The sequence below is a fragment of the Equus przewalskii genome, chromosome 30 (assembly GCF_037783145.1).
Source record: "Equus przewalskii isolate Varuska chromosome 30, EquPr2, whole genome shotgun sequence".
Classification (NCBI taxonomy): domain Eukaryota; kingdom Metazoa; phylum Chordata; class Mammalia; order Perissodactyla; family Equidae; genus Equus; species Equus przewalskii.
Window position 1 is genome coordinate 22,830,442 of NC_091860.1, and position 12,425 is coordinate 22,842,866.

The following is a 12,425-nucleotide window of genomic DNA, read 5'->3' on the forward strand; positions in this document are numbered from 1 at the left end:
TGCCACATTCTCTATCAGATGCAAATGGCTTACAATGTTCAAACTTTCACAGGAGAGTTTTTCTTTAGAGAAAGCTCTTAACGGACATTTGGTAACTACATTCTCTTTTTGATATTCTCTTTTCATTACATTTTTATTTATCTATTAAAAACAAAAACTACCACAGTTTACACACAACAATTGACAACAGCAGAAAATATCCTTTGATGTTTTATATATGTTTTTAAAGGCAAAAAGAGAAAATTTTTTTTCTTAAGTTTCTTGATCCAAATCCAGGCAGACTCATTGACAAGTCTAAACCTTTCGATGTATCTTCCAGCTTCTGAAGCTAGGGATTGGGTAAGCTCAAATAAAGTTTGTCACAAGGATATATCCTCAAATGACATGTTTGGTTTGACAGAAAGATAAGATTTCCATTTTTTCCCCTTCTTTATATTATTAAAACACAGTCTAAAATATACTGATCATAGTTGAAAATTGACAAACACAATTTACATGCATGGAAGGAATAGAAGTACATTGATTGTAGGAGATTTAACCTTGAGAATTGTATCTCATGGTCATCAGTCATGCATTTTGAAATGTGTCTTAAATGATCTGATCAGTTCTAACAGTAGTAAAAATAGCTGGTGCTGAACATTCACCCCACGGTTTCTTCAGTTTCTCAGAATAACTGGCAAGAACATTCTGAGTACCGGTCCAAGGCAGAATATAGAGAAATACTTGTTGAATTTAATTGAGTTGAATTAAAATTCATCCTTTTAAAGAATAAAGTTGGCATCTCAAGTTCAAGGTCCCCAGATGATCTAGGCTCTCCACGGTTGACTGTCTAATGAACTCCTGACTAGTTACAGATGAAAGGGATTAAAATAACTTTACTTAGCGCTCACTTTAGTCTGTTTCATTGTCTGGACTAAGGAAGTCTATGATAATGACAGCATTACTTAGAAAAAGTTTTATCATTGTACTTCCTGTTTGGTGAGTAAACAGCAAAAGAGTTATGGGCTATAACAGACCTATTAAAACCCATAACATCCCTACAATGGAGTAACTGGGAACACTCAAGAATTCTCCCTGACAGGACACTGAGACGTCAACTCTAAACGATCAACAACTCATTGCCATAGTGCGACAATGTGAGCCCTGTTGCAACTGGGCAACTAGTCAATTCGCAGAGAGAAGCATCATCGGGGTACATAGGAATGCTGTTATTACCCATTATAAGTATGACGCCAAGGTCACAAATCAGGCAATTACACCTTTTCATTACACGCTAACCCCTCACGGCAGGGAAGCCACGCTTATGACTGCATTAGACAGACAAAGCCTTCAGCTCTTTAAAAAAAGAAAAAGCCAAAAAAAAAAAAAAAAGAAAAGAAAAGATAAAAAAAATTAAATTCATTTTCTTACCAGCACGTTGCAGCACCAACTCGCTCACAGGAATCTTGCCTTTACAGGTTTCTCTTTTAATTATCCTGGAAGCAGGGAGACAAAAAAAAAAAAAAAAAAAAAAAAAAAGGCAAAGAAGAAGAAGAAGCAGGGTGGTTAAATTAGCGTGCTGGAATCTTTTCAGTTTGTCGCAGAGTAGAAAAATAAAAAAGGGAAAAAAAAGCTCAGTAATTTAAATTTGCTCTCAGTTCAGGCTGCATCGTTGGGTCCCGCCCCTTCTCCCGCTGGGTTCCACTACCTGCAAGGCTGGAATTGACAGCTACTGTGCAAACAAAAAGAGGCAACAAGCATGCTGGGACCATTCTGTCTGCCGTGGGGTCTCACTTTTCCTGACAACTAAAAATCATCATGGAAAGGTATTCTACATTTTCCATGTGAATCATTTGCATATAATTCCCTTACATTTTAATCGATACACCATAGCTCATGATGATGGGGTTTTATTTCTGTTTGGGTTTTTTTCCTTTCCTTTTTTCTTTTCCTAGATGTGTATAACAATAATAATAGTTATTAGTTATTATTATTTATACTTTTACTGTTATTATTTGTTTATTACCATCTTTTGCATCCCTTACTGTTCTGTCCTCTTCTCCAAGACACACTCCCCCTCATTTTTTTGTTTATCTCATAAACATTGAAATTTCTAGGAATAATAGAAATACCACGATCACCAGGGCTTCCACTTTTCCTTTGATACTTTTTTATTTTTTGAGTATGTAGTGTTGAGAATAATTCAAAGGACATAAGGGCCTAGGAAGGATGTCCCATAAGTACCAGAAACTTCTAAGAAGGATAAAATATTAAAGCAAAAAGTTACTGTACCCAAATCCAAAAAGTTGATTTTCATACTTATGAACTGGGCAAATAACTAAAAATCGCTGAGATAAATGTGGTCTACATTGAAAATTCAACCTAAGATCTCTCCTATAGAAAACTACTTTAATTTTAGCAACGAAAATAAAACGGGTACTCAATGTGCAGCATATGGTCAGTTTGTAGCAGAGGAATTATAGAAAATGAGGAAGCCCATCCTTCTTTTGTTAGAACGTAAATAGCTGACTGAGAATTTTCAACAAGCTCTTTTGTTGTTTTCTACATGTTTTTTTTTTTTTTTTTTCAGATGAGGGTGTTATAGCCTGCTTTGGTATTGAAGCTATTACGAGCCTACACATCATGTGGATTATCTACAAGTTTGCCTCTTGATCTGAATCATTGCCTCTATAATGGCATATAGCATTGGTTCTCCTGTTAAAGTATGGATTTTTCTTGGGTTATCCTACTGCTCCAACAAAAAGTACCATGCCGATTTGTGTGTCATGTCACATAGTTGGGGGCGGGGTAGTTAAGGAGTAAAAGATAAATGTATCTTTTATATGTATAAATGTATAACGTAAAAAGTAGATATGGTTCTTTGCCAGTGGTTGAAAATATGAAAGAAAGTTATTCCTATTGACATGACAGCATTTCATCTACTCTTGCCTGTCAGCTTTTGTATTTTTTAAGACATTTCCCCCTTATCCCTACCTCAAGCCATTTAGATGGATTTCACTATTTCTGCATAACTTGTTGAATCTCTGAAAGCCAAGAATGGGCTTAACTTGATGGCTTTTAATGCACTTCAGTTTTGAAAGTCAGATTTTAAAAAGAGAAATGATTAACAATATAAATTAAATAAACATGTTATAGCTTTCTAAATTGGTAAGAATTTAGCTGAACGCCATTTAACTGTTCTGTCATTTGAGGTCTCATCATAAAACCAAACCAATTAAAAATGGACAGGGCTGAGGAGGCAAAAAGAAAACTACATATTTTCCTTGTACTATATAACTTTTATCAGGATTATTCTTCTGTCAGTAATGAATGACTTTGCTCAATTCCCAGAAACAACTGCGGTATAGAAAAATACGGCAGGTCAAGTACTCAAGAAACCATGTTAACTTCCCAGGTAGTTAGGCAATCAGCTTTAATGAAACAGTGGTAAATTGCACCAACGTGCTAATTATGGTACTTTGTCACAGCATAAATGCAATAAAACCAACCCATGCCTTGGCTTGGAAAGTGTTATGCATAGATTTTTCAAAAGATTTAATTGAAGAGAGATTTTATTTCTTGAAGCATTCTGTAATTTCAAGTGGCTTTTCCTCAATCCTTTCCTTTTAAAGAAGAGTTCTACAAAGATGTATAGAGCTGAAAATATGTATACGAAAAAAATACAAAGAAAAATATGAAGAAAGAAAAAATACATAGAGCTGAAAAAAGCAACGATAATGGTTTTTAAAAATTGGTATCTTACTTGATGGTGACAAATTTTTGTGACTAACATGCTAATATTAAATACTTTGGAATCGTGAATAAGGTAACACACTTAGAATGTGTTAGTTAATATACAAATATGCACAGAGCAGCACGTTTATATATTCTAAAGTCTCTGTTTTAAATGAAGAGAGAATATTCCCATGGTTGTCAATGCTGACTGAGTGCAATTAGCAGAATATTATTCTTAATCTAATAAAAAATCTTGACGTTGAACTTTAGAGAAGTAACAGACTTTGGTAGATGTATGAGCCTCATGATTCCACTAGACATTTAACCTGTTACTTCAGAAGTTGTTACTTGGTGTTGGGGGACAAAGTACCATCTTATCACATGTCGCATATCTCTGCTAGAACAAAACCACTTCAACAATAAATATCCTACTGAATTGTTAGGGAATTTTGTGTACAGATATACATTTATATGGCTTCCAAATCATAGAACTTTGTCTTAAAGAAAAACACTGAACAGGTTTATTGGGAATGTGTTTTAAAGAAATTCCTTGAACGGATTTAATATATAAAATTTAAATTTTTATGCTCAGAGAAACTTAATGTCAGGGTGGGAAATGCTAGTTCAGTTTTTTGTGTATGGATCAAATTAATACTTTTTTTATCTTCTCAGTTATAATTGACAATGAAATATTTTTGAAACTTATTGCATATTTTTAAATTACTTTATTCCTTTTTGATAAATGTCTCCTTCATTCTGAATCAACTGTCTTCAGGGTCATTTTTGTCTTTGGGCCTGTGAAACACTGCCTAATGTATGATATATTGTGACCCTGATGTCTTAATGACTACAAGAGCCAGTGAATAATAGGTTTTTTATTTCAATAGGATTCTGAGAAATTGCTCGCCTTTACTATAATACTTAGCTATCATGATTACCCCTTTAGACCCGAGTAACCAGAAAATATCTCACCGCTGTCATAACAGTGGTCTTCTACTCTTGGGTTGTCTTTTGAATGATGTGTCCATTGTTAAATCCACTTTACTAAATTTATGAAAAGTAAGTTTAATTTGAGTCTTTATTTTCATTTTTTTTTGAGATTATCCCTAAGCTAACATCTGCTGCCAATCTCCTCCTTTTTTCTGAGGAAGATTGGCCCTGAGCTAACAGCCCTGACCGTCTTCCTCTACTTTATATGTGAGACACCTGCCACAGCATGGCTTGCCAAGCAGCGTGTAGGTTCACACCCAGGATCTGAACCAGTGAACCCCGGGCCGCCAAAGTGGCACGTGCAAACTTAACCGCTGCGCCACTGGGCTGGTCCTTAATTTGAGTTTTTAAACATACACACACACACATAGAATTCCTGATTTTAAGGGGATTTTTATAATCATTTCTTTGGGACCAAGTACACACAGAGTTGTAGGCAGTTTAGTCTGAGTATTCAGATTATAAAGGGATCAACTCAGAAAGTGATAATTGGCCTAGGAGAGAATGAAGACCATAAGATGCCTTAAACCTCCTAGGCCATTTCTATCTTGTTGCCATATTCTTACTTAGACAAGCCACAAATAAACTCACTTTTACATTGAGTTCATTCTGAAGCATAAAGCAGCCCATATGAGACTGGGCTCAAATGGCTAGACATAATGTCCCTTTACCAATGATGCCAGGAACATGTGATCCCTGAGGTATCATGGCATTTTATAATGGGAAACAATATTAATTCCTATTTCTAAACCGAAAGTGTACATCGTTACTCTGATAGGCACAGTAAACATGTAAGATGTAAGCAAAGAACACCATAAGCCGCAGAAAATACAGAGAACACCCAAGTTAGACAGACAAGTAAACAACTTGAGCGTTTTACAGAAATGAACATTACTTGGTTAAATTGGCTGCTAGAAGTTTTCAGAGCATATTGGAAAGAAGCAAAACCTTCTTACGAATCAGTTGATAAAGAGATTGTACTTCAAGAAAGTTTAAGTGACAGATGAAGGTCCAAGGAAATCCAATTCCTACAGTGACCAAGGTGAGAAGAGAACGGCACAGGGCTTAGAGAATAGGGTCAGTAGAACACGGTCAGTGCTCGAAAGGAGGGGCGACTTCTCACTTGGATAACAAGGGGGATAGTGGCATAATTCATCCTGAGGGGATGCAAGGAGGTACAAGTTTTGCATAGTGAGTGATGGTGAGGTCAGTTTGGAACACGTTCATTCAAGAACTCAGTTGGACAAAGTATAGGAAAGGGCCAGTTATTTGGGTCCAGCTCTCAGGAAAATGATCAGTGGCGGGATGATGATGAGAGTCTTGAACATACAAGGAAAACCACATAATGATGAGCTCTTCAGAAGAATGCCAAGGAATAAGAGGAGAGTTCCAGGGATGGCAAAGGAGAAGGCGCTAAAGTGACAGATTGAGTAGTAGCATGAGAGGTGACAAGGAACAAGATGGGATCAAAGAATTCAAGAGAGATGATTTGAACTACTACAGAGCATCAAATTCTGAAAAGATTTCAAATATTTATAATCTGGCCTGTAATAGACTAGGAAATATTAATAAGAAATAGCGAGTTGAAGGTTATTGGCAAAGCAATTTCATTGTAGTGACGGGGTCAGTTGCCAGACAGCATTGGCGAGAAAAGGGAACTGCCAAAGGCAAAATTTCATGGAGTTAACCACAATGCAATTAAATTTAATGAGAACTTGTTAACCATATTACTGTGGTCCTATCTGGCAGCAGGATTTAGTTTAGGTTTTTAGATAGGTAGTCAGGGATACAAAAGAACTAGACTTCAAGTTTCCTATTCTCCATCGATCTGAAGTATATGACAATCTATTTGGAATATATACAATTGCATTGCACTTTATGTGAGAAATCTGTCTCATGTAGAGAAAATTGTAATACGATAGAGAAAACAACAAATATAAATTCATATAATATATAAACATCTCTTACCAATATATGACATTCAATTTGGCAGGGACTATATATCTATACAATTTCAAAAGAGATGATTTTATGGCTTACCTAATAGGCTGAGGAAATGTTTATTGGGTAACTAAGTATATAAACATGAAGTACACTATAATGCGCCTTATATTTAAACAAGCATCACAGAAATCACGCCAGCCTAAACGTATAATGTCGCACTGTGTAATTGTTCATACTGGTCTGAACTGGGCTTCTTCTATTCTTGTTCACGCCCTTAGTTTTAGTTGTTGCCTCAGAGTTTTCTCAAATTAGAATCTTTATCAATTAATTTATAAAGAAGTTGAACCCTTTTATCCAACAGATGCTCTGCAAAATGCTCTTCAACATGCTTCTGTTATCTGATACAGTTAGTGAACAGAGTTAAAAGACTTGCTATTTTGGCACTTGAGCAAAGGAGTATAGCATTTCATTACAAAACTTCATTTCTTCTCAAGCCACTGGTGAGAGTCATTTTTAGGGCAGAGTTGTTTTTCTGAAACCGTAATGTCCTATATTTACTGCAATTGACATAATTCCTGTTTTAGATGTAGGAAGAAAAACAAAGGGGAAGATACAGTGGGGAAGATGAGATCTGAATCTTGAGAATATTCTTTAATTCTTTTTTCTGAAATACATTACCATTTTTATTTAATTTAAAGCCACTTAAACTTGGGTGTTGCAGATATACTTTTCCTGGACTTACATATAGCAGTTTTCTACACAGGGCATAGCATGTTAAGATATTATTATTTATTTAGACATCAGTTGAACAACCAACAGTTATATTTTCATGCTCTTCCTTGCTCCCTCTCCATTTTCCACAACATGGCATAAACTTTCTCAAATTTCCATTTCTTGCCAAATGCATTCTAATATTTATAATGTGGAAAAAACAAAAACAAAACAAAATAAAATAAACAAACAAGAATAAAGCTAACTCTCCTCAAGTTCACTATTGTGAAAAGAAAATGTTTTACTTTATAATTTTGATGGAAAGGAAATTAGTATATTGTCATAGAAATTTATTTGTTTATTTTATATTACAAATGGTTCAGTCAAATGCAGACATAATGTGTTTAAATGCTCATATATCAAAATTGCACTGAGAAAAAGTGTCATGAAGATATAGACGCGACTTTCTAAGAAGTTTGTGTCTCATCTTAGAAGCAATAGGAAGTCACTGAAGTATTTTAAGTAGGAGCCAGACATAAGTATATACGTATTGCTCAAAGACAAATCTGCTAACAGCATTTAAAATAGGTTTTAGTGGTAAGAACTCTTTCAATAATATATTATCCTGATAATGTTTTACCTTGTTGAGTTGAAAAGGATTTAAGGTAGTTTACAGGGAAATGTATAATTCAACAATGTAAAATGCAATTGAATGATGTCGGGGAGAGGGAAAAACTAAGGGTCCAAATACAAAAGAAAATCAGGAATTAAATTAATGAACAAAATGATACTATAATGTTATACTCTTGGTAGAAGTAAGCTACAATTTTGTTCTAAGCTTCCCAAACAATGTGAAATAGAAAACACAATTGGCTTCATGTACCACACTATCTATAAAATAAAAACAAACCGTTCTTTAGGGGAAATGCAAATTTTTGAGATGAGAAATTAGAGAGGCATTTCTCTCATGGGTTCTCACAGAGAGGTCCCAGAATGGTGTATTAAACAAGTTTCTTGGGTCCAGCCCGGTGGCGTAGTGGTTAAGTTCACACGTTCTGCTTCTTGGTGGCCCGGGGTTCACTGATTTGGATCCTGGGTGTGGACATGGCAACACTTGGCAAAAGCCATGCTGTGGTAGGCACCCCACATATAAAGTAGAGGAGGATGGGCATGATGTTAGCTTAGGGCCAGTCTTCCTCAGGAAAACGAGGAGGATTGGCAGTAGTTAGCTCATGGCTAATCTTCCTCAAAAAAAACAAAAAAACAAAAAAACAACAAAACCAAGTTTCTCAACACAAGTATTTATATTTTATATACAATTATCCTGACTTGGGTCATAAATGGGCCAAACTTCTTATATCAAAGCTCAAAGTGATTATAATTTTAGGCTTAGAAGTAAATAATCAAATGTTCTACTTCAACCCTAAAACAAACAAGGAAAACATAGTAAGCAATTAACTAGTCAATAAAACAAATATTAAGCACCTAATTTGTGCCAACCCCTGTGCTAGTCACCAGAAATACAACTGGGAATGAGACTCAGTATTTGCCCACAGACTAGTGTTGATGAAGACGAGTTAACAGACAATTGCAATAGTGACCGATGAGTGTAAGGATGGGGAAAGTATAGGACGATATGGGAAGACAAAGAAAGGATAGTTCCAATTGAGACTTGAGGGATCAGAGATGGTTTCCAAGGAGAAGCGACATTTACGTAGCATCCTGAAGAGAAAGGGGAAACTAAGTGAAGAAGGGACTAGGAAAATGGGAGTAGATGGAATTGTAACACTTAAAGGGAACAAAGAAGTAGACAACAACCCTCGGAAGAGTTAGCAGTTGTATCTCTAGTGCCTGGAATAGAGCAATCTAAACAAATTATAAACCAGTTTTTAAGTAAAAATAAATAATCTCTTAACAAATGTCAATAGACTAATGCTTGCTTAACAGAGTTAATGTCATTTACCTAAAACTTATGACAAGCATTGTATTTAATGTTGAAACTCAGAAGTAGTCCCATTAGAATCAGAAACACGAGTGACTTCTATTATCCTTGTTATTCAACATTTTCTTGGAGATTCCAACCCATATAATAAGAAAAAAGAAATAAGCAATGTATATTTTGAGATGGAAGAGACAAACAATAATTTGCTTTTTTTTCAAATAATGTATGTATCTACAGAGAACATCAAGAGATGTTCTATGTATAAATGGTTATAATAAGATCATCAAGGTTACTGATACAAAATAAATATGAAAAAAATCAAGAATATTCCTATACTTCAGCAATAAACAAAATTTAGTGGAAAATATAACCCTTTATATACTAGGAATAAAACTGTGAAGCCTTGAGAAATAGACTAAAGATGTGCAAGATCTTCTTAGACAAAATTAAAACATATTATTGAAATATATAACATAATATATGAATATTTGAGCTATATAATATTATAGCTAACCAATTTTACTCAAATTAATCTATAAATACAAAGCAATTTTAATCAAAATCTGATACATTAGAACCCAGGGAAGACCCAAAGTCCATTGCTTGAACTGTATACTCTCTTCTCTATAAAATGGAGATTTTGGTTTCAAAATCTTTAAATAATTTTCACATTTAAATAAATAAAGGAGGGAAACAAAATTAGCCTATTAATAGATGAAGTAAACTTATCAAGACTGACAGTTTAAAAACTGTCCAAATTTATTTAAAAATAAATATTACTATAAGAAATACAGTAAACATCTAAATAAATATATTCAAAACTGTAGACTAGTATAAGAAAATATGAGGACATCCCTCACAATAGCCAAAATTTCTGTATGTTTACCCCTTCCCAGGAGAAGAGCTCTATCTGGGCCAAGACCAGATTCTTAGTATTTGTTATATGCCCAAGATGGAAAACTGCCTCCACAAATAGTCTGGGTCATCATTTCACCCCTGAAGTTTGTCTTCTCTTCAGAATTTGACTCTCTTTAGTCCTTATTGCTTCTACAGCTCTATGGTGTATTTAAATATTTTATTTATTTTTTTATTGAGGTAACATCGGTTTATAGAATTTTATAAATTTCAGGTGTATGTTATTATATTTTGATTTCTTTGTCAACTACATCATGTTCACCACCCAAAGTCTAATTAACGTTCATTACTGTACATGTGTCCTTTTACCCCTTTTGCTCTCTCCCATCCCCCCTTCCCCTCTGGTAACCACCAACCTATTCTCTATATCTATGTGTTTGTTTGTTATTGCTGTTGTCTTTTGTCTTCCATGTATGAATGAAATCAGACAGTATTTGGCTTTCTCCTTCTGACTTATTTTGCTTAGCACAATACTCACAATTTCCATCCATGTTGTTGCAAATGGCATGCTTTCATCTTTTTTTAATGGCTGAGTAGTATTCCATTGTATAGATTACACATCTTCTTTATCCATTCTCCTGTCAATAGGCACTTAGGCTGTTTCCAAGTTTTGGCTATTGTGAATAATGCTGCAATGAATGTAGGGGTGCATATATCTTTTTGAATTAGTGTGTCTGTGTTTTTTGGATAAATGCTCAGAAGTGGAATAGCTGGATCATATGGTAGTTCTACTGATTTTTTGAGGAATTTCCATACTGTTGTCCATAGTGCTGTACCAGTTTTTATTTTTGAGTTTTATATAAATGATATCATGCTTTATTTGGTCTTCTGAAATTTGTCGTACTTAGTATTAGATTTCTTATAAGCATGCAGATGTTGTAGCTGTAGATAATGAACAGTCATTCATGTAGAATATTCCATTGTTAATACAATATAATTTATTTTTCCACTCTTCCATTGATAACTATTTGGTTGTTTCTAGATTTTTGTTTACTTGTTTTTGTTTACTATAAAAAGTGCATATATTGTATATTATCTGTTGCATATTTCGAGTTATTTTGCTGTTATGAAAAGTATACACTCTGTTCCATATTTCTTTTAGTCTTTAAACAGTATACACCAAGGAATATATTGTTGGCTTATAGGATACAAGTCTCATAAGAATGTACTTCCATGCCCACAGTGGAGTAAATAGACAATTGCAGCAACCACAGCAAGACAAGGGCAAGGCAGCGAAAGCCCCATATCCCTCAGGGATGAAAGTGTCAGTATCCCTCACCTAGCAAGCAACCTAGATCAGCTGAAACATTGGATGAGGGTAAAGAAACTTAACATATATACCATAAGAGTTCCGGATGGTAAGGATAGCAGAGAAAAGCAGAAAAGTAGAGCTAACGCAGAGCATCATGGTCTCACTGACATAAGGAGGCTGAGAACAGAGTTCATGGCTACAGAAGCAGCTGAAATTTGAAGGATAGTTTGCCGGAAAGGAGGAGGCAATGGAGAGAGGGACTCCTGAGTATGCGTTCTTTCCGTAAGGTGAGGGTGCAATTCTACATTGCCCAGCAGAAAATGACTGCTGTAAGGTTGAGAGTGGAACCAAGAGACTGCACGGTTCTGGGAAATGCCAGTGCTCTGACCCAATCATAATGGAAGAACCTTGTTAATACCTTGGGCATTTAGCTGATACACCAGCACAGATAAACCTTAGAGGTAACAACCATTCCCAAAAGTTACTGCAATGGTCCTTAACAAAACCTAAAACTAAGCTTCAACAAAATCAAGTAGAGACACCAGTAAATTAACATCCTGTTGTAACAAAACTCAACGTTCTTTAAAAGAAGACATTAATCCAGATTTATTACAACTGATCATCCACACTAACCAGCATTATTGCATATTTTCTAGACATTATAAAAGGCAAGAAAATAAATATATATATATATTTAACCCAAAAGAAGACATGAAAAGAGAAAGAATAGGACAAAAATAGATCAGACAGATAGATAATAAGTAGGAAGACGGTAGAATTAATCCCAAATATGTCAATAACTATATTAAATGTAGATGAGTCAAATGCTCTGATTAAAAAGCAGAGATTATCAGACTGTATAAAAAAGGAAGAACCAACAAAATGCAAACTATGAGATTTACTTTAAAATATAGAAACAATGGGGGCCGGCCTGGTTGCATAGTGGTTGAGTTGGTG

At 34.8% G+C, this 12,425-nt stretch overlaps 1 protein-coding gene across 4 annotated transcripts in view; it reads right to left on the bottom strand.

Annotated features, from left to right (window-relative positions):
* The window catches only part of CELF2 (CUGBP Elav-like family member 2), a 789,997-nt gene extending 788,306 nt beyond the window's left edge, over window positions 1–1,691 (bottom strand). For 2 of the 4 annotated variants that reach the window (XM_070601467.1, XM_070601476.1), the window contains exon 1: window positions 1,411–1,685. The gene's annotated coding sequence lies outside the window, so the exon portion shown is untranslated. Of the gene's footprint in view, window positions 1–1,410 lie in introns of all 4 variants that reach the window. The other 2 variants (XM_070601451.1, XM_070601452.1) reach the window with 2 other exon arrangements.
* Between the last annotated feature and the right edge of the window lie 10,734 nt (window positions 1,692–12,425).